We start from the raw sequence: 6480 nt of genomic DNA, 5'->3' as shown, positions 1-6480 counted from the left end.
TCAATATCTAACAAAGATGACGAAGGAGGTGATTGTTAGAGATGATGATGAGATTGAAAATGAATGATTTACATTAAAATTAGATTTAAATTTGGATTGTGGATATTGGATCTCATATCTCATTTTAAGATGGGTTCTCACTAGAGTAAGACCTTATATAATATTATATCTTGAATCTTTTAAAATTTAATAATTTTAATTTTACTTCCTTGTAAAAGAGTCTGGTAGAAATATTACTCATGAAAAGTAAAAGTTATTTTTTAATGTATGAATGTTGCATACTATCTATATTTACGATTTATTCATCTTTAAATATATATATAATGTTATTTAATCTACTTAACTTATAAATCTCGTGGACTTAATTAGAGTTCAAATTATGAATTTAGTATGCTAAAATTTTTGCTAGGCATTTAGTGGTCATTTAATTTCTTCTTAATCTCTCTTGATCCTTCTTGATAGATATATTTTAATGCTTAAGATTGTTTGATTTCTTCTTTTTATTTCTTAATGTTTAATAAACTTCTCAATCGTTAAGGAGAAAAATATTTGCTCAACGATTAAGAAAGTATGCAGTCATGCTTTTGTTTGATAAGGATGCCAACAGTGTATACTTTATTCGCATATCTTGACTTTTTTGTATGAAGCCATTTGCCTATATTTCTTTAATTTATGTTAAATTTAATAAACATAAGCCTTGTAATTTAATTATTCTATGGATATGCTTACAATTTTAGAAAGGATTTTTTTATATAATATTTAATGTGTTATCATTGGTTATATTTATATTTAAGTATTAATTATCAAAGAAATCATGTGTTTAGCCTATATAAAAACTAATAGATGTATTTATTATAGAAACCAATTATTTAGCCTATTTATTTATTGACCATGAACTATTGCTCTATATAAATAACTTTTATAAATTATAAACTTTATTCGCAAGAAGTAGAATTATTACTATTCATAAACTTTATAAATTTTATTTATCAAATAATATTTTTCATTCAGTATTCAAATAGTTTAGACATTCAGAAGTTTTAGCGATTCATATTTGCCAAATGTCAGCTTAGTCAAATTTATTATCTTAGTTGAAAGAAAATTGAATATAAAATTTATTGATAAATAATGGTACAAATAAATTGAGACCAGATAAAATTCGAAAATGAATCAAAACTCGATAAATCGGGTTTCAATGTAAATATTCGGATAGTAACGAGTTAGGGTCTCGGTCCAACAAATATCTAAATGTTTGGGAACTCATTTTGAAGCCCCATTTATACTTTACGCTCATTTAATTTTTAGTCCATTCGTTTAGCAATTTAACATATGGGTCATCTATGACCATATACGAGTGAAAAGAGGAAAGTTAGGAATATTGAAATTTTCTTCCTTCCCTATTTTCATTCATCGCTCATCATTCTTATTTTTTCTTTTTTAATTTATATTAAACTAGTGTTATATATAGAATATTTATAACATTAAATACTTTTTTCAAATTTAACTTGATGAAAATTTTAAAATATAAAGTTTGTTTATTTAAAAAATTTAGATGATGGTTAGATATCTATTAATTTTAATTTTATTTTAACATGTTTGAATCGTATATTTTGTTGGAAATATTGACTATTAGAGCAACATAGAGGCAATTATATAACGTATTTAGCAAGCCAAGGTCAAGATAACAGTTAACGAAACAAAACATATAGGTAAATAGCATGCATATCAGTAACTGTAAGAACAAAGGAGAACAAGAAGGCTAACAGTAACCATAGCTTTAACACAGTGAAAAGAAATAGAAAAGCAGTGGTAGCCAACAGGTACAATGAAATAAGAAAACTAATCAGCTGAGTCTCCAGGCCTTGCTCAAAGCTCTGGCTGCTCTTGAAGAGATAATTGCCCCCACCTGTTGCGTTGGGTTGCTTGCAATGCCTCCTTGTTGAGTGGCATTTATGACACTTTATTACGCTCCGTAAAGCTTTGAATTGGTGTATTTGTACTCAAGTTATTGGTGTTTTAATGTGTTTTCTATTGCATTTTCAGGCATTCTCCAGGTAATCAGGTGAATTAGCATTATTTTGGTGCTAATTTGGTGTTAGGAAGGTGTGGGAATAAAAGCTCACGAAGACCAGCTTATTGTAGTAAGAAAAAGAAGAAAGATGATTTTTAGCAGAAGCCCAGCGCGCCCCCGCTGATCAAGCGCGCGGCCGCGCCCAAACTACACAGAGCCAGCGCGCCCGCGCTGATCAAGAGTACGGCCGCGCCAAGTCGGGTTTCAAGAATCCTGTTTTTACTAGAAGATTGATTTCTGGACTTCTCTGTTGATCAAGGCTGCTATATAATCATAACTTTAGGTCTTTTTCACAAGATATCAAGGAGAGACATATCAGAGCTAAGGAAAAGACGGCAAGAGACCTATAGCACAATTCAACAAAGGCGAAGATGATCTAGTTTATTCTTGTGAATCTTTCTTTTGAGTTGTAATCTTGGATGCTCGTTTCTTATTTTTTTGAACCTATACTCTTGTGTTAACTTTGTTTTATTATTCGTTATAAAGACTACATATATTATACCATGCTTTCATCGGAACCCACGTTGATGATGAGTCCGATTATGGGCTAATCGTTATCGTGGGGTTTTAACGGATTTATTTATGGATTTATTTAGTTTATTTGATTCGATGCCTTATTTTATGGTGATTGCATGATAACCTAGTATTGGTTGTGCTTATTCGTCTTATGAGCGTCGCGAACTTATAAGATAGTGTGTTAATCTTTAATGAAGCCAAAGTGAATTTAAGGATTTAGAACTTGCCATACTAGCATAGGTTCATGTATTTGTTATGCATGATTCGTGGGTAATTTTAACCATCTTACTTGCCCTATGTAATCAAGATAGATAACTTGTGCTTAAACCGTTATGGTGTCAAATTCTATAGACAAATAGGGTCTCAATATAATTGGTGTCTATTCATCTTCTATCTCTTTTGTGGATGTCTGATAAAATGGTATTCGTGCAACGAAAGTTTGCGTTTATCAGTTTTTTGTTGTCTGATTAGTGTCATCACCATTACATGCTAAGGTTAAGAACGAAAAGGCTATTGAATGAAGTATTTAATAAAGTTAGAATCCCATGTTTATCATATATATTAATTCAATCATTCTTATTCTCTTAGTTATGATTGTTAGTTTAATTCTTAGTTATGAATAACCTCAATTGTTATTCGTCTTAGCATTGAATAATAACCATACATTGTTGCTTAAGTGCATAAATTATAAGGTTAACATAAATCAGTCTCTGTGGGAACGAATCTGATTTATATCTTATACTACTTGCGAACGCGTATACTTGCGTGTAATTTTAGCGCGTGTTTAGCGGCAAATTTTTTGGCGCCGCTGCCGGGGACTCGGTGTTAATTTTTATTTTATGTGTTTTCCATCAGTGGTCGTTAAAATTCATTGACTCGGATATTGTTACTTATCTATTTCCTTGTCTTATTTCAGGTACTCTAGCGAGGGTGTATGTATTCGCGTTCGCAGTCTCGTAAGAGAACTCTGGATAAAGCCGAGGAAGAAGTTGTGGTGGTTCGAAGGGAAGTTTTTGAAGAAGAAAAGAAGGTTGAAGAAGAAGAGAAAGTCGAGGAACCAGTTTTAGTAGTGATGGGAGATCAAGCAGAAAATCCTAAGGCTTTGATGGACTATTCTCAACCTAAGATCAATGACATTCATTCAAGCATCATCAGGCCAGCCATCAGGGCTAATACTTTTGAGATCAAGTCAAGCACGACTCAGATGATATTGAACTCAGTTCAGTTTGGGGGTTCTCCTACTGAAGACCCCAACATGCACATCAGGGATTTCATCGAGAGCTGCCACACTTTCAAGTTCTTTGATGTGACTGAAGATGCTATCAAGCTTCGACTCTTCCCATTCTCTCTGAGGGATAAAGCTAAGTGCTGGTTACATTCTCTACCAGCAGGGTCTATCACTACTTGGGAAGATCTTGCTCAAAATTTTCTCACTAAATTCTTCCCTATGGCGAAGACTGCTGCAATCAGGAATGCTCTTACTCAGTTTGCTCAGCTAACTGGAGAATCTTTGTGTGAGGCTTGGGATCGATATAAGGAGATGCTAAGGAAGTGCCCACACCATGGCATGCCTGATTGGATGATTATAAACTATTTTTACAATGGATTGGGTGCTACTTCTAGACCCATGCTCGATGCAGCATCAGGAGGATCCTTGTGGGCTAAGAGCTACGATGAAGCTTATGAATTGATCGAACTTATGGCTGCTAATGAATACCAGAATCCTTCTCAGAGACTGACTCAGGGAAAAGTAGCCGGAATTCTGGAGTTGGATGCAGCAACTGCTATAGCTGCCCAAATTAAGGATTTGACGATGAAGGTGGACACTCTGGCTAACTATGGAGTTAATCAAATCACTAGTGTCTATGAGCTTTGTGCTGGTACCCATGAGATTGATCAGTGCACAATTTTTAGTGAATCAGCTCAGTTCGTGATATTATGATAAAAGTGGACATTGGGTATATTATGAATGATCTATATGGGATTTAACCCTCATATTTTATGAGTGATATTATTGGCCTCTTGTGTGAGCTAGACTATGACATGTGTGGCCACGCTCAAATGTTGATTTGATATGATAGTCTACTCATTGATCAAGGAAACTTGGATTAAATTATGATGAGGATGACACATTACATGCCTCTAGTTTAATCTATAATATTTGGTTAAAGAGATTATATTACATTGTACATTATTCATGAAAGGTTTAACCGATCACCGATTCAATTATTATTACTTGGGTAGCAATGATGTATTACTAGATGCCGCTCATTGTTTACGATTTTAAATTAGATTTAAAATTCGTTGCCAATGTAATAATAACCTATAGGGTCACACACAAAGAATGCTTGAAGGATTATTTAATTTAAATTAGATTTAAATTAAATTAAAGTAATTTGAATTATTTATAATATTAATTAAGTTTGACTTAATTAATTAGATAAATAATGATATTCAAATTTACTAATATTAATTAAGAAATTTATTTGTTAAATAATTAAGTGAGACTTAATTATAATACAAATAGGAATTTCGAATTAATAATAACTCCTAATTAGTTAAGAGTTATAATTCATTTTTCCACTCTCTATATAATATCTCTTGTGTGGTTGATTTTTGTGGCGCAAGACTTTTACTAAAACCCTAGCCACCAAGAGAGAAGATGGAGAGAGCAAGAAAAAACGGGTTTGTGCTAGTACACATCAAATCCTTGAGTTCAAGCATTCGTGTGGATACCGATAGAGCGTAGATCGCGAGAGCGGGATGCATGGTGATTGAACAAGCTTTGGATCTCCATTAGTCAAGCAATTGGTAAAGCTTCTTAAGGTAAACAATCTGATCTACAAATTAAATATATATTTTTCACATGGATCCTGCGGTGGGTTTCAAAAATTCTGATTTTTTTTTACATTTTTAATTACTGTTTCCGTTGCGTTTATGTGCTCGAAACCCAACAATGGCATTAGAGCTACTTGTGAAAAGTGTTTAATTCGTTTATGTGTTTATTGGTTTTATGATGATAACATGTATACAATATTCCATGACTATTATGTATGTGATTTTGTATATTTTATATGTTGTTATGTTTATATATATGTATGTATATATATGTTTTGAATATATGATATTAATGAGAGTTGTATAATCATATGATGATTATATAATCTGTATATATACTGATATATACATGTTTTGTGTTTGTTCTTATTATAAGAATCATATTTGATACGATTCTGAATCAGATGTAGCGGATTTGCTGAAATCTGGGTCTGGTGTCCGATTTTGGCAAACGAATACGCTATTTCATATGAAATCGAGCGTCTGAACGTAATTGATAGCTAAAGCTAACAGCGACTGATCTGTAAGGTTTTTGACGTCATTTAGGCCCTGTAATCTGTGATTTAATGTTATCAGATTTAATTTCGAATTTTCTGATTTTTTTAATATTTGGCTTTTATGATTAGATCATGATGGGTATGATATGTTAAGATCAGATTATGTGTTTTAACATATTATTTTGTGTTAATTGAGCATGGTGGATGGTTATGGCTTATGACCTTAGGTTAATGGTTTTGGTTTTTTAAATACGGCTTGCATGTCGTTTAATCTTGTAATTATTAAATCTCGAATGTAACTCGAGTTCTTCTTGTAAGTTCATTAGATTAGCTTTCATATTCATTCTTGTAATGTACATGAAGACATGAATATTTGAAGATCAAAGGTAATCCCACACGGAGGCCATCCAAGGAAGCAATACAAGAAAGAAGACATGTAATAGTTAGCCTATATTTATTTTCCACCTTAGATTGACCTAGATCTTTGTCATTCCTCTTGATAAAGATCACATAGGATGAAGCCATAACCAACCACGTTTATTTATTGCACTTTACATA

General features: G+C 32.4%; 1 non-coding gene across 1 annotated transcript; it reads right to left on the bottom strand.

The window, feature by feature from the left end:
* Positions 1-4049: 4049 nt before the first annotated feature.
* LOC141722901 (small nucleolar RNA R71) lies at positions 4050-4156 on the bottom strand. Its single transcript, XR_012575898.1, has one exon. It is a non-coding gene; the product is annotated as a small nucleolar RNA R71 (small nucleolar RNA).
* Positions 4157-6480: the final 2324 nt, after the last annotated feature.

Source organism: Apium graveolens, chromosome 4 (genome assembly GCF_009905375.1).
Source record: "Apium graveolens cultivar Ventura chromosome 4, ASM990537v1, whole genome shotgun sequence".
NCBI classification, from domain to species: domain Eukaryota; kingdom Viridiplantae; phylum Streptophyta; class Magnoliopsida; order Apiales; family Apiaceae; genus Apium; species Apium graveolens.
The sequence above is the reverse complement of the archived record's forward strand: the minus strand, read 5'-3'. Positions and strand labels throughout refer to the sequence as shown.